Raw genomic sequence first — 23,867 nt, forward strand, 5'->3', positions numbered from 1 at the left:
ATATATATATATATATATATATATAGAGAGAGAGAGAGAGAGAGTTATATATCTAGATATACATATATGTATATATATATATATATATATATATATATATGTGTGTGTGTGTGTGTGTGTGTGTGTGTGTGTGTGTGTGTGTAGATATAAAAATATATATACATGGCAATACATTTTCCCAGCCATTACATGTGTGAGAGAACATCACACATCAATACACAACATACCTACACACCAGTACATGGCTGAAAGATGGAGTGTGGAGTGAGGTGTGTAACCCATATTGGGAACACATTGCAATTGTATGGGATGGTGGGGTATATATGTTGGTGAAGGGTAGTATGCACATATTGGTATGTAAGTCTGGTTGGGTGACAAACAAGACAGCATACAGATCTGGTATATGGCACATGTGGTGGTTAAACACTGTGAACAGGTAGTTACATTTGGAATGTGGAGGCCAGTGAGCCCCACATGGGAACAAAGGGAACATGGCGGCCACCCATGGACAGTCACAACAGCATCTACATGGACATAAAGGTGCCTGGGCTGTGTGCTGGGCAGGAGGGACATGCATGTCGAACTTTGTGTATGTGTACTGCATGCCTCCAGGTGATGTAGCACATACCCCATGTCACTGTGGACCTCCCTTTGCCCAATACCCATGACCTTCCTAGGTGATAGACACATGTCTGTGTGTGCTCTATGGGGGTGGGGCACCATCCCCTGAGGTGGTTCCACATGAAGGTAGTGATGGAACAGTAGAAAATGAGGTTCATTGGTGGGCCATGAATGTGATGTGGACTGGTAACATGTGCACATTAGGTTAGAGTGGTGTTCCTGCTGGCAAATAACCCCTACACATACTGGGGGGTAACTGTCATGGAACATATGTGGGCTGTAATAGTCCACACAATCCCAGAACATGTCCAACAGCATACATAGATATCCCCAATACTACAGAATGGAAGATGTGTAGCAATCACATAGCAGGCCTACCACATGCATATGTGGAAATATAGTGGCAGTGACAATGGCATGCAGGTGAAATACCCTGTAACAGCCCTGCAACTTTAGTGTCCCCACAGGGAGCATGTCTATAACCACATAGCAGAAGGTCTTGTACAATACAATATATGGCCCAATGGCACACATACCGGACACATATTAGTAGCGTAGTCTGAACATTATGTAGAAGCTGATATGGTGGCAGGAGACTGATGTGTATTATATTATGGTAAACTTGACATATGAGTTGCTCAGACATATTTCCATCATTATGTCTTTCAGGCAGTATGTCACATCCAAGAAACCCTGCATACAGTGCCACTGAGGAGGAGATCATCATCACCAGCATGATCCGCCACTATAATCTGCTCTTCTCCCGGACAAGCATGGACTAACAGGAGAGAACAACCATGTGGTCTGATGTGGTCCACAGGGTGAATGAGGTGGGGTTGCATAGCCGAACCTAAGAGCAGGTCCACCACCATTGTAGTGACCTGCTCTGGCAAGTACGACGTTGTGCCACTGCCAGGGGGGCCATAACATCCATCCCCCCTCACCAGAGTGGAGGAGCTGCTCATCAGCCTGGTAGCACCTGTCCGCCCGAAAGCGCTCCAAACCTATACGGTTATGGAGGTGGGTGCTACTCACACATCACACATTGAGCATGCAGGTAAAGTTCCAGGGCATATCAGTAGACTATTGTATTGTATGCATCTGTACAGGTAGACCATGCATGAGTGAGATGTGGGGTATGTTGCTGTGTAGTACCGATAAGCAGTATTGTATAAACTGCAGTACTGTGGCCTTCAGCTGTTATTGTACTGTAATATTGCAGCCACCCTGTAGCAAAGCCACAGCTGTGGCCACTGACATCAACTCTATCCCATGTCATTGTAAATACTTCTGGGATACCAGCAAGACAGCAGCCAGATGTCGGTGAATATGGTTTAAGGTTATGCATGGCAATTCACTGTGTATGTCATAGCTAAGGTGTAGGCCATGTACACATCTAACATATCTACCCATAATTCATGCTGTACATGTGCACTGACACAGCACACACCTCACTAATGGGATTACCAGCCTCAAACACATGCAATACACAGTCCATCTCAGACAACTGTGGCTACACTCCAGTTCACATTGCCCAGGCACAGTTGACATCTGTCCAACATACACAGCTATATCATACACAGAGCAGTTGAACATGCTACATATAACAACATCCCACTCCCTCTGCTAACACACGCTCCAGGGTCCTAAACCTAATCAACATTACACAGAACATACTGGAGGGATAGGGCCCTGTCCTGGGGAATCACCACACTCTGGAACAGATTACCCATACATGTCAGGCAATGCTACTCATTGGCCCTCTTGACAGAAACACTTGCCAGTTGGATGGGGAATGGGGAATACACCCTGGGTAGCATGTGTGTGCCACAGCCTGACAGGGGCACAGGGGAATAACATTAGTGGGTGGTGCATGGAAGGGAACCCCTGTGGCTAGGCATATGTAGGCCCCAGGATCAATAGAACAGTACTCACCTATGAACCTCTGTGTACCACAGGCAACATCAGCCAGGGCCCAATCATGGTCAATAATGGTCTCTACACTCACCATAGGTACAGTACAATGTCTGTGTGGTTGGTCTAATGGTAATCTACCACTCATACATGCACCACTGATAATGACTTATGTGAATACACATCAAGCAGTCACTAAACACTTGTGTCCACACGTGATTCAGGAACACACAGAGGCTGTGAGCAGCAACAGAAACACACCTGACACACAGAGACACATCCTGCAATGGTGTGCACACCCGTGAGGTATGGTGCACAGTACATGCCAGGGTGCTGAATGGATGCACAGCAATGCTGTGTACATGGGTGCAGTGGGTTCCAGGGGGAGGGCCATCACCTACAAACAGAAGCCATGCATCACAGCCATGTATAATGTTGGTAATGGGGATTTACTACAGTTGCTCTGCATGCTTTTCAGCCCCACATGTCCTGCATGCTGACATGTGTGTATTCACAGGTATATGTGTGATACTGTACTGTACTATCTCCTGCTATTGTGTGTGTTATGGCATTTTGGGAGCTGTCCGTAGGTGCTGTCTGGTGTAGTGTATGGGTTGCCATGTATGTCAACTGCATGTGTGTATGTTTGTGTGTGTGGCCATGTCTGCACACACACGTGTGTGTGTGTGTGTGTGTGTGTGTGTGTGTGTGTGTGTGTGTGTGTGTGTGTGTATTTGCTGTTTAGCGGTCTTGTGCAGGTCTTACAGTCTGTTCCCTGATTTCCTCTCAAAGGTGTTGAGGTGGGGCTGGGTCCCCCCCCTGCAGGGAATCTGATGTCACTGATACAGACAGTGACCATGAAGATAGGTGTGTTGAGGCACAGGAAGGGTCATCAGGGGCTGCAGCTGGGCCACCAATTGACAACCCACATGTATCCACACCATCCACGCACACAGTCACACTGCCTCTACACACCTCATCACCATTGGTCCTAGCTGAGGGACAGCCTACGGTTGGCATGGGCCAGGAAGTATGGTATCTATGGCTTGTGTGTCAGGACACAGCAGCCATAGCCAGATGTCTGGCAGGGTATTACATAGGCAGATGTGCAGAGGTGCTCACAGGGGCACTGCTGGACATCATGCACCTGGCAGACGTGCAACCCCTATTTCAACCACATGCATGTTTCAGACTGTCATGGATGCACAAGCACGAATGGAACGGTACACCAGGCAGGGTTTAAGGGCACAAAAGGATCATCAGACCTCTGTAACTGACAGCAATCCATGGCCTAGCAGGTGTCATCCGTAATTACCCCGAGGTCATGGATAGATGGTGTGTTGAGACATTGGAACTCATCCAAAATGTCATGTCCATGCGTCAGGACAGGGCAGGATGGTTGCGACAGCCACGTGGATGTATGCCAGCAACACCAGCAGCTGGAGATCGCCATGGATGTCCAAACAGGCACAGCCACTCCCGTAGTGGCAGTACCAGCCCCAGCACTGTGGGGGGGGGGCTGTCCACAACCCATCAGAGCAGACCAAGTGCACGTGGCCCTGGCTAGTCCCAGTAGGGACCTGGATCCAGTGGATGTCTGTCAAACTTGGGGGACAGTACTCGGTCTAGCTCTGTTCCTGATACTGCCTGTAGCACCCCTGCCAGGCACAGGTCCAGTGTCCATGGCCAGAGACGGTGAACTGCAAACCCTGAAAGGTACAGTCTGCAGCTGTCCCACAATTCCCTGTATAGGGCAGCCACATGGAGGAACTGTGTGCATGCAGACACACACACACACAAACAACAAACTTTGGGCAACCACATACCTGCACACACGACATCACCAGTAGTCCATAACAATAATCAGCCCCCTCACACACACACACACACACACACACACACACACACACACACACACACACGCACATGTTTTCAATTGTATGGCTCAGCCTAGGCCTCTGGCAAACCAACAACACACTCTGTGCATATGATTATACCTGTGCCACTGCCTGACATCTGTAACATTGATGCAGGGACAGGCTAACATGATTCTGATGCACAAGGTGTCTGTACAACAATCTAGCAATGGAATGATATGTAGCATGTTGTCAGCAGTAATGTGAAATGCTAATATCTTGGAAGGTGTAGCTGTGCAGCCGTGATGCATCCTAGCTTTAATTAACAATGTTGTGTTGTTGTCACCAGTATCTGTTCAGATTGTGTTGTGTTGGTCCATGTGCCACACGGCTGATGGGTGTAGTGGTGTCAGCAGGCCTTCTATAGTGGACACCAGTGAGTGTAGTGGGTGGTACACATGCCATGGCTGGGTACAACACACAGTGCCTTTGGTCAAGATGCAGTACAGGTACAGGACTGTACACATGGAGGTATGTCCCCCATGCTGATAACACATCTGTTGCACATGTAATCCCACCAAGACAGCATAGGCACAACCACACAGTGGTATATGTGTGGTCTGTAATGTGGATGGCACTGAACATGTTAACAGCAGGGTATATGTCCCTCTCCCCATTCCACTGTGATCCTCACCTAAGTAACATGTGTGTGCTAATGCCAGTGGCATAGCCCTACCCTTAGGAGGGTGTGAGGCGCTCAACTACTGTGAATGGTGTAGACAACAACTAACAACCAGATTACATACACTGTACAGTATTACAGACAGCTGTGTGGGGGGATAGATGCAACAGTAACTGCAATTATGGCAGTTGTGTCCACACCAGCCACACCCAGTGAGTTATAGCAACCCCTGTAGTGCTGCACACCTCAACAGTGTGGAGGAGGGAATTGACACATTTATGACCTGTGAAGGACTGTATGCCCATGGGATGGTGCCTGTGGTATGTTGGCATATGCCAAGCAGTCCTGATGGGAACATATCCTGTGAATGGAGGTAGATCCAGTAACAACTACACACATTCCTACAAGCGGGATGGTCTACAAAAGCTTGCTATGCTGTACATAGGCATTGTGCACCTCCTAACCCTCATCTACACCTGTCATGATTGGGTTGAGGAGGTATACGGGGTTCAGGGTGTATTCTCTGCCTTTGACAAGTCCAACATTGGCAGGGTCCCGTGTGTTGAGATAACCAGTGACATTGGCCATGGGTTCATTGATGGTATGTTCTATGTCCCTGCAGACCACAGTCATCCGGCTACCAGGTGGTAGTTCCCAGCTGACATGGTGGGTTTGTGGATGTCCTTGCCAACATTGGTGAAACCATTGTCACGTGTAGGACTATTGGATTGTAAGAGGGATCCCAGCTACTTAATGCACCTACCCAGGGGATTCCCCCAACCATGACATGTCACTTGACTGTACTGCATGATATGTTAGTAATGCCAGCCTTACATACTACAGGTGGGATGGAGTACTGTTAACGTGTACTGCCCTTGTCATGTAGGGTCCTGCTTATGGGATCTGCACAAATAAACAACCATAATACTGAGTATAAACATACTGGTATAATATTCCCAAGCTTGTTTATCTCATAAAACCTGATATCATATTACCAATGGTCATTGAGGCCTGGTTTAAATAAAGCCCCCAAATTGACTATCCACCTCCGCTCTTTTTGTGTTAATAACTGGTGTCTATAATGATCATTGGTATTATGCATAACAACCATATCCAACCCTATAAATACAAAATGTGCTGTTACATGAACCATTTTGTGTTTATACAAGGCACTCCTAGATCTCTGACATTTAATGTCACTAATGTGAAGAGCTATGCGCTGTTTAAATACACAAGAAGTCTGTCCTACATAAAATGCGCCACACTGACAGACAGCCATGTAGACTACCCACGAGCTATTACAAGTGATAAGATGTCTAATATCAAACACCTTACTGGTATTGACGGATGTAAAAGACTTGGTTTTAGCCATCAGTTTACAGTATGTACATGTTCCACAAAAAGTACTACCTACAGTGCTAGTATGAATGACTTTTATTGTTGTACCCTTCTTGAAAGAAGAAAAATATTGCCCCATACTTTTACCCTTTCTGTATCCAGAATTACATTCTTGATCCACATGATTAGTAAAGAATGCATCTGAGTGCAAAACATGCCAATGTCTGGCTAATATATTCTTGATACTAGAAGTATTACTACCATAGGTAGTAATAAACCTTACTTGTTGAGTATCAACCCTTGATTCAGTATCAGTCAGCAATGTTGATCTGTCCATTTGATTAGCCGCCCAGTATGCTTGCTTAATGCAGCTTTTTCTATAGCCCCTTTTTTTAACCTATTTTGCAAATCTAGGGCCTGTTTTTCATATGTATTGGTTTGTGAACATACCCTTCTTACTCTCTGGAATTGAGATCCTGGTATATTTTGGATAGTGTGGGGGGGATGACAACTACTGGCATGCAAAAACGCATTTTTAGAAAAAGGTTTTCGATGTAAATCAGTATACAAAGATCCATCTGTTGATTTACTAACCTTAACATCCAAATATTCCACTGTTTTGTGATCTATATCACCTATAAATTTAATTCCATGTGAATTCTGATTAAGATATAATACAAATTGCTGCCAGTCAGTAGTATGTCCCCCTCACACAACCCAACAATCATCCAAGTATCTCCGCCACATTATCAACTGCTGTTTAAACTCAACCGGCATAACATAAATATATTGGGCTTCTAGAAACCCCATGAACAGATCAGCATATGTGGGGGCAAACGTAGCCCCCATTGCTGTCCCTTTAATCTGTAAATACCACTGTCCATCAAACTTAAAGGCATTATGTTCTAATACTAATCTTAACATCTGAATCAAAAATGACTGCTCTGATGTACTATACATTCCTGATTGTTGCATCCAAAATTCCACCGCTGCAATCCCACTGGAATGTGGAATGCTGGTGTACAAAGATTGTACATCAAGGGTCCCCAAATATTCATGGGCTGAGACTTGTACATCTTCCATCAATTGTAGGAATTGTTGAGTATCCCAAATTCTAGCTGTTATCAGGACCAATAACCCTTTTAATCTATGTTCTAAATATTCTTGGATCCGTGCACCATTTTCTTCCGTGCATTCTTCGTGGGTAGCTGTAAATATATATATATATATTTATATATATATATATATATATATATATATATATATATATATATATATATATATATATATATATATATATATATATATATATATATATATATATGTATATGTATATACATGTAACTACACATACACACGCAGATATATGTACAGGCAAATATGTATGCAGGAGGTGCACACAATATGGAACAGCCAGTATGACTGCAGTTAACACCTGAACAACTGGACACTGTATGGGCTAAACATACAAATGTCAATCATTGCCTCCAACATATACCCATAGAAAGGTCATAGTACAGACACCACACACAGGTTTGCAGAAATGGGACTACTTTAATTGTGTACCATAATGGTCCTGTATGCCATATCATATAGCTGTTCCAATACTGGCAACCATATAAATGGAGTACTGCAACTGTGAAACAGTTACACTTATACAGTAGTCTGGAAAGGTTCACAACTGTTGCAGTCCAAGCCAAGCCCTTCAGAATGGACAATAGTGCTGACAGACTGGGCCACAGGGTACCACACAATCAACAGTATGTACTGCAGGTGTGTAGTTCAGCAGCCTCTAACTACACTCTGTACAATCTCCGTAGGAGGTAAAGACGTTGTGTGATCCAATGGGTTGTACCCGGAACATATCAAGGTATAACGCACAGAACTGTATTGCAGGGGGCAGTAGGCTTGCAGTACCCCAAGTCATGGTAGTAGTTGCAATATAGGTGGAGTATACGGTACTGTACATCCACATACCTTGTGGCAACTCACCCCTGATACCCCCACATTTGTAACAGCCTAGGTCATTTATGGTGCTCCCCACCTGGACTCAATAATACAAGACCATATACCACTGTTACATACACTGGCCTCTGCAATGCATAAGGGTGCACATGTGTTGTGTAGGTGACGCCCACACATATATGGCTCTAGCCCCAGTGTATGTGCGGGGGATACAACAACAGTGTAACAGTGTATGTGCGGGGGATACAACAGCAGTGTACTAATGGCTGCAATGGCAGTTTGATATACTCACAGCCCACTACAGCACAACCCCCGACAGCATGACAAATGTGCAGAGCTTGGTATGTAGATGGGGGACAGAGGCTGGAACACAGGCATATATGTAGAACACTGTTGCCATACACAAGCAAGGTGCTGGTGTTACAGGATAGTCTGCAACATACCCTTAGTCAGGGAGTTGAGGTTAAATATAGACATAGATGTAGCCATGTACTGATAGCACTCAACACACAAACTGCTAGTGTCATATCTGACACAGGGCTTGTGTGGTGGATGGACATCACATGATATGCATACCTCTGCCCAGCAAGAGGTAGGCCCACAGTAGTGACCTATGCAGACAGACTGCATTCCAAGGTACACTAGTATGTACATGCACACACCCTGTACCACCAGGACTATGCAAAGCATTACACAACTCTACCCACAGTCTGTCTGTAGTTCCTGAACCTCCTATAAATGTGTCCGCTCTGAGTGTGTATGTACTCCTGTGAGAGGTCTTGCTACCTACTGCCTGTATCACTGATGCCCACACACAGGATGGATGTCCGTCACACAGGAAATGTGAAGGGACCACGGCCACGTGCTGTAGGGATTTATAGTGGGTGCTTGCCATGACAGTGGTAATTCAATGTAGTACACATGTGTCATTATATATATGGCTATCTGGATTGGTATGTGTACATATCTTGCCACCATATGTCCTGGACATGGAATGTAGCTGTATCCCAGCCCCTACAGGCATAATGTTGTAGTGCAAGGGGATGTCAGGTATGTATAGCAGGTATATTACTAGCCTGTTGCTATTGTCATTGGGATTGTCTTCACAGACATGGTGTGTGTGGATGCTGACATCTGCTTATAACATGTGCCATTGGCTACTGACAGACATCCTACGGACATCATTGTAATGTACCGCTGTTAGCATGTAATGCCCCAGTGGAGTGCAGCAGAGATAATAACCACTTTATATGGAACTTCGGACACACCCTGTACAGTCCAGAGGTATGCACATATTCCCTTAGTGCACCACATGTGTACTGGGCCTGACAATATGGATGTAGACAGCCATGTAGATGGGTATAACATATAATGACTGGTATACATTTGGCACCATAGGTGTTGGAGTCACACACTCCTGCTTGGCCTGACACATAATGACTGCTGGAACAGGGGTGCCATGGACACATACTACCCACTAGATATTGACATACATCTGTAGAGCATCCCACTGGTCTGTCTGACATACCTGACATTTAAGGGAGGCAGGCAGCAGCGCATCTGGCAAGTATCTGCACATGACATCCCATTGGTTAAGTACACTATGCTGCTAGGCATGTAACAATGCACTGTGCAGGCTACAGGCAGACTGGCTCAACACTGGCCTACATCTTGTATGGAGGAATGCACATGTACCTGCATATATAGCAGGCTCAAAAGCCATGTCACAGTACAGGGTAAGACACACCTGTGTGACAGTGCATTACCACAACCAATGTGAACACAGCCACAGCCGCATATGGTAGGCTAGCATAATATTACAGTATACGGACTATCTGCTCTACACCATCCTCATATGTGCCAGTCACAGAATGTCCCTACATATACTGGGCTGCTACACAGTTTGGTCTGATGGCTGTCTGTGGTTTTGGACATGTGTGTGTATGGCCCTACAAACGTGTATGGTGAAACAGTACCATACAGTGGGGCAGCATGTAATATCTGATAGATGGGGAGGTAGGACAGTGACATCTACCACAATCTGTTCACAGGCTAAAATACATATTAACAATACACACACTGTGACATTCACCATCACTACACAGACCTCAGTACTGTATAAACATCCACAGAATGTCCAGCTTATGTCATGAAATATAACCTCTACTGTACATGACATGTGTAGCACTCTGATATATCACTGGCTTATCAGATATGATGACACTATTTATGGCGTACAGCACATATGCACCACGTCATGCACGCCATATGTAGAAGCGTTGACAGTGGTGTGGCTGAAAGCACATACACAGGGCCAGTATAGACATGTTGCTGTGATACCCTTGCATATTTTCCATTGTAACGGTGTTTGTTGCAACATTTGTCCTATGAGGGATATGAAGTCAGTAACTGTCATGGCCTTCATCTACAGACTGCAATCCTCACACTACCGTCTGCATTCCACAGAGGGATGCACTGTGGATAACACATGAAACCATAGGCACAACACTGTCCAGTCTGCAGATGTCCCTGCAGATGGGGATTCCTCATATACATAAAACTGACATGGCAGTTATTACTACATATACGACAGGCATATCCAGACAAACACTATTAAACCAACATTACTCCAAATGCAGTATAGCAGCACTTACAGTCTGTAGTCAGGTCAGGCACATCTCCCTCCTGTTTGTTGACCTGTTTCCACAGTGTATGTTGTTGGAGGTGAATCCACAATCCATCTGGGATGCCGTTTGCCAAACAGATCTAGTTCCTGCTCACAGTGTCTGAAAAGGGCCAACACCACCATGAGGTTCCTAGGTATTGGAATGTTTTTCCATGCAATTGGCTATGGGATTGTTACCACGGCTGTTCCATATGCAATCAGCTAGGGGAGGGCTGCAATTCATGCAGAGACCATCAGCTGATCATGAGCATCACATAAAATACACATGCTGCTGCCTAAGCAAGGCAGATGTGGGGTCCCCCATCCACCAGAGAGGGAGTGGGGGAGGCAGACAGAGGCAAATACATGTCAGGGAGGGGTGGGAGTGTAAAACTGAAGCATGTTTGTGACACACACCTACCAGCACAGGGTATCAACCCCCAGGCAACTATGTAGTGCTATCACAGTTTGATGCAGTTATTGGATGCACCACATGGGTTACCTGATGTAGAGCATTCAGAACATATATGTGAGGGTGAGTACCATCTGCAACAGGAATACAGTAGATATACAGTAGGTGTCGTACATGTGCCTGTCTGCATGTACAGGTGCCAGCATCAACACAGGCACACTCACACAGGGATGCACATACATTGACACACTTGGCAGGGCCAGGAGTGCAACTCTTCACTAGTGAGATTGCCACAACACATCAATGTGCAGGTCGCACATGCACCACACGGGTCATAGCGAGGCCGTATGGGCAAAGGGTACGAGGAGATGTCACACATCAGACAGCATGCTTCAGTATGCCCTGGGGGTTGTAGTGAGTATGGATGTGGACATACACACCATACAACACACACAAACACACAGGGTGCCAGTTCTGACATGCATGGGTGCATGTCTACACAGGTGTGTGGTGGTCAACTGTGCCAGCAGGCTGTACAAGGGTAGACAATGGGTATACCTTAGCATCAGGCCACATGACAATGGTCTGCATTGTAGCTCAGGCCTCTAGTTACTGCATTTTTCCACACAGGTGGGTATTGCATCCCCCATCCAGTCACCTGGGTGACTATTGTGTGTGGCCAATGTTGTACACCACATGCCATGTATATGTTTTTTAGCCAATGACATGGATGGTGTCTGGGATGTGCACACCTCCCACATGCATGTACAGTGACATGTGGAACTGTAGCTGGGGTGTCTGGCCCATGTTGTGAACACAGATTATCATCAGATGTGCCAGTCTTGCCCACCTGTGGCAGGGACTGGTACTGGGCAGCAAGTTTACCCTTCACCTACATTGATAGCATGCCAACAGCATTCCCTGATGTCAGTGTCATCTGTCCATACAGGACATGTTGTCAGGCATGGCATGTCAGTTGTGAGTCACATGTGAAGGCACTACAAATGGTGCAGGTGTCCATTGGAGAACATGGTAGAGGTGCACTGCCTGCATGTGCGTGCATATTGGACAGATGGGCAGGGTGACATGCCCTCTGTAGCCCACTGCTATCACTGCTTAGCTACTATCAGTGGCCCATATGCAGTGTACTACCCATGTATTGCATGCTGCCTAGGCATGTGTGTTCATATGACACATGTGTTGAGTGTGTGCTCTGGGTAATAGTGGGGTTGCTAACTTGGATTGTCTGGCCTTGATGTCACATGTATAGGTATGGCTTTGCACCCCAGCCTCCCAGCTAATTTACATCTGTTATCCCTGTATGGTCAACATTGTGATATATAGTAGGGCCACCATAAAATAAATTAGCAAAACCCCTTCCACAATGCCCACAGTTGACACACAATCACCTCTACACAAGATACGAACACACCCACACACACACACGCACACACACACACACACACACACACACGTCATGTCTGGGAATAGAACCCCTACCTATTTTATTACACTACAGCACTACACAGTTATAGTACGTGCCACTGACATTACTGGAGTACTATTTCCCTACAGGTATATTTCACAGTGAGTGACACCAGCAGGATTACCAAAGTAGGGCATTTCAACTGTACTGCAAATGACTAACCTAAAATGCATTGCCCCCAACACAGCCAGTGAGGCACACACAAAATATCCACAACTGACATGACTGGATATAGAACCCCTGATCGAGGTCTATATCACACTACAGCGTGGATCTGTTATGGGACGCACCACAGGGATTGTTAGAGACTTCCTTCCCAAGGTGTATTTCACATTGCATGACATCAGCAGGTTTACCAAACTAGAGTGTTTCAACTGTACTGCAAGTGACTAGCCTAAAATGCATTGCTTCCTACACAGACAGTGAGACACACACATAACATCCACAACTGACATGTGTGGGTATAGAACCGCTGATTGAGGTCTATATCACACCACAGACATTACTGAAGAACTTTCTCCCCAAAGTGTTACTTCACATTGAATGACATCAGCAGGATTACCAATGTAGGGCATTTGAAATGTACTGCGAGTGAGTAGCCTATGATGCATTGCTCCATACACAGACATTGGAAAACACACAAAGCATCCAGAACTGCCAAGGGTGGAGATGGAACCCTACCACAGTCCTACACTGCACTACATCAGTACGCAGTTACAGGATGCTCTACACAGATTACTGGGCTATGACTTTCCCACAGGTGTATTTCTAGATGAGTGACATTAGCAGCCTTGACAAATTCAAGTATGTGTATTGTACGGGGTGTGAGTGGCCTAAAAACATTTACTCCCTACTCAGTCAGGCACACACAGATTTGCACATCATCACACACACAAACACACACACACACACACAAACACACACACACACACACACACACACACACACACACACACACACACACAGTTGCCAGGTCTGGGGTAAGAATGCCTACCTCACTACTTTATCACACTACAGCAGTATGCAGTTACAAGGCACGCTACATAGATTACTGGGCTATGATTTCCCCAGAGGTGTATTTCTAGGTGTGTGACATCAGCAGCCTTGACAATGTTGTGTACGGGGTGTGAGTGGCCTAAAAACATTGCTCCCTACTCAGTCAGGCACACACAGATTCACACATCATCACACACACTAACAGTTGCCAAGTCTGGGGTTAGAACACCTACTTCACTACTTTATCACACTACATCAGTATGCAGTTACAAGGCATGCTACGGAGATTACTGGGCTATGATTTCCACAGAGGTGTATTTCTAGGTGCGTAACATCTGCAGACTTGCCAATGTTGTGTATATGAACTGTACTCAGTGTGAGTACCTTAGAAAGCATTTCTCTCTGCACAGCCAGAGACCAAGACATGCACACATACACACACTCACAGAGTTGCCATGTCTGGGGTTAGGACTACTACCTAACTAGTTTATCAGTACAGCAGTACACAGTTATGGGACACACCATGGAGATTACTGAGATACAGCTCCCCCAAAGATGTATTTCACATTAGATGACCTCAGCAGGCTTGTCATGATACTGCTATGGGGAGGGTGGTGTGTGCATGGGCTGTAACACATTCATGTTGGGGTTGACATGCCGCATGCGGGCACACACAGGGTCATATGCCACAGGTACATGTATACAGCTACTAGGTGACATCTTCCTTGTACAGTCATGTTGCACAGCTGGCACGTGCAACATGCTGTCAAGCTGACAGATACTGGTGGCTAGTATCTGCAGTGAGTGACACCTGCACCTCATGTGTTTGGGGCCCATTGGCTGTGTGCTGGGTGGGATAAGCCCAGATGCCTCCTTGTCATGGTCACCCTCTTCAACACATCTATGTCCGTCTACCTTAGGCTTATTATAGTGTGTTGTCCTTACATATATATCTGTATTCATATCCACTGTGTATGCGAAGCAGGAGTGGTGCATACTGACATGTGTCTGCACTGAGAACTGCAACTGCCAGATATGTCTGGTCCACTGTTGTTTGCTGACATGGCCTTCTTGTGTTTAAGTGTGTGAGCATGCCCAGTATGGGCTTTCAGTATGTTGTTGACTGACATTGCCGTCATTCCTCTAAGTGTGTAAGCATGTCCAGTGTGCCCATCTATATTGCATGTGTGGATCTAGTCCAGGTGGTTTGTACTGCGGTGCTGACCTTTGTGCTGTACACCGACAGGTAGCATGCTGTGTATGCAGGGTATACATCAGTCATTTGGCATTGACTGCTGCTACATTTTTGCTTAGCGGGGGGGGACACCAAACCATTTTTACATTTCTACACAGGGGTGGGGGGGCACACCTGACCATTACCATAATTGTACATGGGATGGTGGGTCACACCTTAAACTTTTACACATTTGCTAGGACTGTACTGGTATGTTGGGTACACCATTTCAGTCTGTAGTCTTACCTATCATGCTGGCTAGAGGCATACCAGTGTACTACAGATCGTAGCTTTCACTCCCTACATATTAGTTTCTGACTTCCTAGCCTTCACAACTGACATCCAACTGGCTGGCCTGCTGTAGTCTGTCTGTGTAGGGCTGGGGTAGGGGTTACCCATGGGGCTCATTCAGAGGCCATAGTACAGCATTTGTTTGTGTTTGTCTACACCTATCCTGCTGACTGTGACTGTTGTTGGGTATGTGCACCCCCAACTGGCATGTGTGCGTCACTTACCTTGTGGGTGTCCCAGTATTGAGGGTGGTGATGCAGGGCTGCCTATGTTGGATGCACGTAGTACACTCCCTATACATGGTTGAGCACAGGTAGTGTCATGTTTGGCATCCCTTTTACTGTATGTGCAAGTCAGAGAGAGGTGTCATTCCCTGGGTCCCTACTGTGTCAGTGCATGTGCTATGCATTGCCTCTTGGCCAAGGCCAGGGCATACTGGGCACACCTCCTTCTGCCTACTGGAGCAGGCTCAGGTTGTTCCTCGTCTGAGTCACTCTGCACCTGTGCAGGCCTTGGCACTGGTGGGAGGCTGTGTGGCCCTGCCCGTGCTGTTCCTGCTGCATCTGTTTCCACAGGATCATATTGTGCAGCATGGCACATACAAGGACAATTTGGGTACATGTTGTTGGTGAGTACTGCAAGGCTCCACCGGATGTGTCCAGTCACCGGAACCATGACTTGAGCATCCCAAACACACGCTCTATTATGATTCGTGTTTGTGCGTATGCGTCATTATGGAGTTCTTGTTCGAGTGTGTGTGCATTTCTGAAGGGTGTCATCAGCCATGGCTCCAGTGCGTGTCCAGCATCCCCCACTAGGGTACCATGTGGGATGTCCCCATTGGCAAATCTCTGGTACAGCTGCGTCAGATGCCAGATGTGGGAATCGTGTTAGCTTCCAGGGCAGCCAGCACACGCCTTCGTTAATATGCCCTGAACATCGCACACAACCTGGCAGTTGATGGAGGAGAAGCCCTTGCGGTTGAGGTAGACCCTAGCCCACTCACCTGGTGGTGCTTTAATGCATATGTGCATGCAGTCTATTGCACCCACTACCTCAGGGTATTCTGCTATCTGGTGAAAGAGACGCATATTGCTGGCCAACGCCTCACGGGTGATGGGGAAATATACATGCTCACCGACATGTGCTGAAATGGCATCCAGGAACTAGTGGAGTACCCTGGATGCTGATGCCTGTGAAATCCCCATCATATCCCCAGTTGGCCTTTGGAAGGTACCTGTAGCTAGTATTCTTAGACCTACACATACCTTCATATCCACTGGGATGGGTTCCCCTCTGTTAGTTCTGTGTGTGAGGCGTGGCCGGCACAGCTCAACAATTTGCTGTAGGAGGTCCCTGTCCACCCTATAGTGCTCCACTATGTCCAGCTCATGTAGCCCTTGGTAGGTTACCCTGGGTCTATACAGTCTTCTCCTTCTCCTCAGTGTGGGTTGCTCAGCAGCATTCACATCCTCATCACCCTCAGCCTCTTGCACATGCTGGTTTATGATAGCAAAAGCAGACTCAAACATTTTTTCTCTTGCTTTTGTTTTGTAAAATTTCCCCATCTGTATACAACAGTGGTGCAAGGTTTTTGGGAAAAACAAGGGGGAAAGGTGTTTGCGTGGTTTATAGTGGTGTGCTGGGCTGGGCTGGTCTGCTGCCTGTGTAATTGGCTGATTCCGATACATTTCACCTGTCAGCTAAGCTAGTTCTCCTTGATTACCTTCCTACTGCTGTTTTCCCTTCCCATTGCCTTCCTGTTTAAGCCCGAGTGCGCACCACGCAGAGTGCTCATATGTGCACAGAGATACTTTTTCCTGGTTTAACTTCCTTTTTCTTCCTGTAGGACCTGGTGGTACGTTGCACACACCCACTTACACTTTGTAAAGTGTGCTAGGCAGACTTAGACACACCCCTGGCTTAGCTGTGCTAACCTAGGAGCAATCCTGAACCACAGGTCTCCAAATCACTTACAGTATGCCTAACACCCCCCCCCCCATGATGTCACCTATATCCTAGTCTTGCACCCAGCTATTTATACTCTTACATTCTTGGGACCTGCCTCACACTCTGGGAAAATCTGGGATTCACTAACCTTTCCCTCATTTGCAGAGGATTGCCTACTAATGCATAGTTACATGTCCCACACTGAGCCTCTCCCCTTAGCAACCACTACTCACTGACCAAGTTGTCTTTTGCCTGCCATTGACTTGCATGGTAGAATACTGATTTTTGTTAGAATGGTCATTTTCAGTTTATTTTATTATTTTCCCTCCAATCCCATTTGCGCGCTGCTGCCCTATGCTTAAACAGCCAAGATCGGCGAAAAAAAGTTGTTTTATTAATTTTTTAAATACTTTGCAATGCCAATGGCCTTCCACTTGGCCATTGGCATGCTTCCTCAATAATATGCAGCCTTTATTTGGAGCTGTCATAGCTCCGTTTTGGAATATGCAGAAATGTACTCAGTTAGTAACCGAGTACATTTCTGCAGATTGCATTTCTCTTGCACGGACTATTGCAAGCTTCCTGGATTGCAATATCACCTAATTTGCATGGATTTCTCCAGCAAATTAGGTGATTTGCATACCAGGGCTTAGTCCATGCAAGATTAGTGCTGGAGCTCTCATGCACGCCCTTGCTGGCTGTTCCTGGATCGCACAGCAGACATATTGCCTGCATGAGCTACTGCACTCATCTTGCACTCCGTGCAGGCTTTTGAGAATCTGGGGGATATTCTTGCCACTCACAAATGGTCCTAATGGCTTGCTTAATACCTTACAGTCTAGTCCCCTTCCATAGGACGTTTTTCCTTCACTTTTGCAAATCTTCCTTGCCTGCAGGTGAGAATGGTTGTGCTAGATTTGAAATGTCACCCAAGAAATAATGTCAAAACGTAATATGTTTTTCTATTCTGAAAAGGAAAATAAAAAAAATGGTATTACCTGAGATTTATTTCACAAGTTGAGGGGTTTAAGGGACTGTTAGATGAAGGCACGAATCTGCCACATAACCTACAGTAGGTTGACTCACCTGGAAACAGAAATCAAGCTACTTATAACATTAACGAAAACAAGTATAGGGAGAGCACTAAAGCAGATTACAGTACCTCACATAAACGATGCAAAATCCAAAAAATGTTTTCAGAATTTTTGTTTCGCTAAATAACAATAACGACAATGTTCTTTCCAATCGATCCTTCCACACAGCAGTAAATCAGCAATAACAATTCACAGGCAGTCTTCACTTCACTAGAGATAGACCAAGCATAACTCCAGCATTATTTTATGAACAAAAAGAGCTTTATTTGGTAAATAGGCTAGCGCTTTCACCCGTAGGGCTTCCTCAGGCCAATGAACATTTTCTTTTATTAAATTCAATACCTTTATATATGCACTACTATCCATCTAGTACTGATGTCACATCCTGCCATTTAATTAATTAACTCGTACAACGAGTTATTACAATTCAGCTTCTTACTAATATATCAATGTGATCAATACTATTTCAAGCGCTACGCATCAACATAAGCATAAATATAATAAAATGAATTTATTTAAAATTCTTAAAATTCCGAAAAATTCTTAAAAATGCTCTTTTATTTATTTATTTATATATAAAGACAATTTCTATATCTATATAAATAACTAAATGTAAATACATAATATTATATACTTCATATAAAATAAGATAGAAGTATTTACTTGCATATCCATAAATATTTAAAAAATATATATAAAAAAAAAAATATATATATATATATATATACACAAAAACATGCACAAAAAACACATATATGTATATAAAGATTATATGTACATATATGTCTATTGTGTGTACATATATCTTCCATACTTTACATTTCACACCAGAGGGAAGCATACTTCATAACTTTCTACCCTTTAGTACCGGTCTGATAGGGATCCTATCATTTAATCCCAGTGAGCGATCAACTCTTAGTCTAATAATCCATTTCATTTCATTTTGCTCAGTTTTATTTGATACATCTCCTCGTCTAATTGTTACATAGTTATTCTGGATAACCATAAACTTAAATGTATGTTCCATAGAGGTATCCAGTATATGTTTTGATAACGCATTATTATGTGCTTTAATTCTAATATTATATACGTGTTCTCTGATACGGTCCCTTAGTCGCCTATCTGTCTTACCTACATAAAATGCTGAACAGCATCTGCAGGTAGCAAGATAGACGACGTGGGCCATATCACAAGTGGCTCGTGATGAAAATGTGTAGCATTGTTGTGTGGTTGGATGTATAAACCTTGCTGTATCATCAATGGATGAGCAATATCTACATTTATAGAATGGTTTTGTTGTTCCAGCTTGGTGATTACATTGATGTTCATTTCCCAATCTGTTTGGACCACATAACATCCTGTATAAATTTAATTTGTTTTTATATAGGAATTTAGGATGATCACTTACCAGATCAGATATATTGGGATCCACTGTCAGTATATCCCAGTATTTCTGGTCGGCATCTCTAATTCCTATTACATGCTGAGTATGGTATATAGATATCCTAATTTCTTCAAGCATTTGATTTTTATTATTATTTTTGTCATCTTGGATGTTCATATATTGAGTATCAATGCTCCTATCAGCAAAGTAGGGATGTGCTCTATCTTCTCTCATTACATCTACATTTCGAAGTCCTTCACTTATCTCTTCTAACTTATATGATCTATCCAACAGTTGTTGTTTCAAGTTGCTTAATTCATTCTTATACCCTATGTCAGTTGAATTCAAATGTAAAACCCTCATTGTTTGTCCTTTAACTATATTCTTAGAAATGAACCCTGGATGCATACTAGTTCTATGCAATAATGAATTTCTATAACAGGTCTTTCTGTGTACTCCAGTATTTAATAGGCCACTAGGTAGCCTTTCTACGTATACATCTAGGTATGATATAAATTTCTTGGACACTGCCATGGTAAATTTCAAGTAATATGTAAGTGAATTTATCTTTCCCAAGAATTCATTGTGCTCTGCCTCTTCCGATTTCCAAATAAGGAAGAGGTCATCTACAAATCGTACATAAAATTGAACATTCTCCTTAAATTCATCCATTCTGAACAAGCACCTTTCTTCCCAATCCGCCATAACAAGATTGGCGTAGCTATTGGCACATGAAGTGCCCGTAGCTACGCCATCTTTTTGTATATATGTTTGGCTGTTAAATGTAAAGATGTTATTAAACAGAACTATTTCCAACAAATCACATAACACATCAATGTGCACATGTGTATATATTTGATTTTCTTGTAAGCGTCTACGAATACATTCTATTCCCTCTTGCATCCAGGGTTAATTTTTAAGAATATAGTTAAAGGACAAGCAATGAGGGTTTCACGTTTGAATTCAACTGACATAGGGTATAAGAATGAATTAAGCAACTTGAAACAACAACTGTTGGATAGATCATATAAGTTAGAAGAGCTAAGTGAAGGACTTTGAAATGTAGATGCAATGAGAGAAGATACAGCACATCCCTACTTTGCTGATAGGAGCATTGGTACTCAATCTATGAACATCCAAGATGACAAAAATAATAATAAAAATCAAATGCTTGAAGAAATTAGGATATCTGTATACCATACTCAGCATGTAATAGGAATTAGAGATGCCTAGCAGAAATACTGGGATATACTGACAGTGGATCCCAGTATATCTGATCTGGTAGGTGATCATCCTAAATTCCTATATAAAAACAAATTAAATTTATACAGGATGTTATGTGGTCCAAACAGATTGGGAAATGAACATCAACGTAATCACCAAGCTGGAACAACAAAACCATGCTATAAATGTAGATATTGCTCATCCATTGATGATACAGTAAGGTTTATACATCCAACCACACAACAATGCTGCACATTTTCAGCACGAGCCACTTGTGATACGGCCCATGTCATCTATCTTGCTACCTACAGATGCTGTTCAGCATTTTATGTAGGTAAGACAGATAGGCGACTAAGGGACCGTATCAGAGAACACTTATATAATATTAGAATTAAAGCACATAATAATGCGTTATCAAAACATATACTGGATACCTCTATGGAACATACATTTAAGTTTATGGTTAGCCAGAATAACTATGTAACAATTAGACGAGGAGATTTATCAAATAAAACTGAGCAGAATGAAACAAAATGGATTATTAGACTAAGAGCCTATCAGACCGGTACTAAAGGGTAGAAAGTTATGAAGTATGCTTCCCTCTGGTGTGAAATGTAAAATATGGAAGATATATGTATACACAAGAGACATATATGTACATATAATCTTTATATACATATATGTGTTTTTTGTGCATTTTCTTGTGTGTATATATATATATATATATATATATATATATTTTTTATATATATATATATATATATATATATATATATATATATATATATATATTCTATATATATTTTTTAAATATTTATGGATATGCAAGTAAATACTTCTATCTTATTTTATATGAAGTATATAATATTATGTATTTAAATTTAGTTTTTTATATAGATATAGAAATTGTCTTTATATATAAATAAATAAATAAAAGAGCATTTTTAAGAATTTTTAGGAATTTTAAGAATTTTAAATAAATTCATTTTATTATATTTATGCTTATGTTGATGCGTAGCGCTTGAAATAGTATTGATCACATTGATATATTAGTAAAAAGCTGAATTGTAATAACTCATTGTACGAGTTAATTAAATGGCAGGATGTGACATCAGTACTAGTTGGATAGTAGTGCGCATATAAAGGTATTGAATTTGATAAAAGAAAATGTCCGTTGGCCTGAGGAAGCCCTACTGGTGAAAGCGCTAGCCTATTTACCAAATAAAGCTCTTTTTGTTCGTAAAATAATGCTGGAGTTATGCTTGGTCTATCCCTGGTGAAGTGAAGACTGCCTGTGGATTGTTATTGCTGATTTACTGCTGTGTGGAAGGATCAGTTGGAAAGAACATTGTCACTATTGTTATTTAGCGAAACAAAAATTCTGAAAAAACTTTTTGGATTTTGCATCATTTATGTGAGGTACTGTAATCTGCTTTAGTGCTCTCCCTATACTTGTTTTCATTTATCAGTTTATAGCAGGGAGTTGCGCTCACAAAGCGGTTGTTTTGTTCTTGGTGCTACTTATAACAATGTTGGAAAGATGATTGACTCAGTGTGATTGGCATAAGAACAGCAGCAGACAGACAATACCTAGATCTGATGGATTGGAATCAGTGGGTGAATAAAGACCCTGGATTCTGCTAGGCACTAGGTTTCCTACACCTGTTTGTTTCAGTTTCACCTGTTTTGTAAAGTGCTTTGAGGTAAAGCACTATAATAAAAGCTGAATTGAGCTGAATTACTTGAGTAAAGGTCTTCTATAATTATATGTATGTACGCATATTTGGGTTTTATCTGAGGAGTTTAGTGTTGGTATCCTGAGAATACCTAGATGATGTTTCATTGGAGGATGAGTTCATCTCCCACCGCCACCGGAGCTTGTCTGGTATTATTAGGGAGATCATGGATATGGAGTATGAATGGAGACGATTCAAAACCTAACAAGCTGATCCAGCAGTAAAGAGTTGTGGCAGAAGATGGCGAGTGCTCACCATCATAGTAACTCTATGACCTTGTAATAGACTCAGCAGTGAAAAAAATTGTTAGATCAAAGAAAGAGGCCATCCATGTAGTCCTAGTGTATGAGGGTGACTAAATATCAATTTGACAGGTGCAACAAGCCAGGAATGCAGTATCTGTGGGAGGTGCCTAAACAAATGCCTTGGAATGGGAGAGATTTACCAGCATCATGGAGAAAAACTTTTCATAAGGCCTAAAATAGGTACTGGAAAACTATTCAGTGAACTGGGGGGGGGGGGTTGAGGCTGGATATTGCCTAGGCTGTTCTCATCTACAGTTGAGGAATGCTGCCCTCAACATGGGACATTTTGAGAGCTGGAATGAACACTTTCAGGAATTCTTAGATCAAGAAGACATACCCTTTTCTGGGGAAGAACTGCAAGAGACAGATTGCAGAAGTGGATCCATTTCTGTAAATGTGGCCAGTTCAGCAATTAAAAAAAATAACTTTTGTAAGGCTGCACAAGTGGCTAAGACTCAGAAGTTAATGCTGAATGTACCAGACATTTTGGGATGTTGTTGTTAACATGCCCTTTTAATTAAATGTGAATCATACTTTTGGACTGGCAAACAGGGGAATTTGTCTCCTTTTCTGAAATGTGCTCCAGTTGTAGAGGGATTGTGGCAATCTGCCTCCCTGATAAAGTCTGTGCTAGGATATTAGGAGGAAAACTTGATCCAATAGTCATGTTTCATTGTTGTTTTCAAATAATACTGCCCACTTAGTGTTATGTTA

This window comes from Protopterus annectens, chromosome 1.part1, assembly GCF_019279795.1.
Source record: "Protopterus annectens isolate FY-2018-M chromosome 1.part1, PAN1.0, whole genome shotgun sequence".
NCBI lineage: Eukaryota > Metazoa > Chordata > Ceratodontiformes > Protopteridae > Protopterus > Protopterus annectens.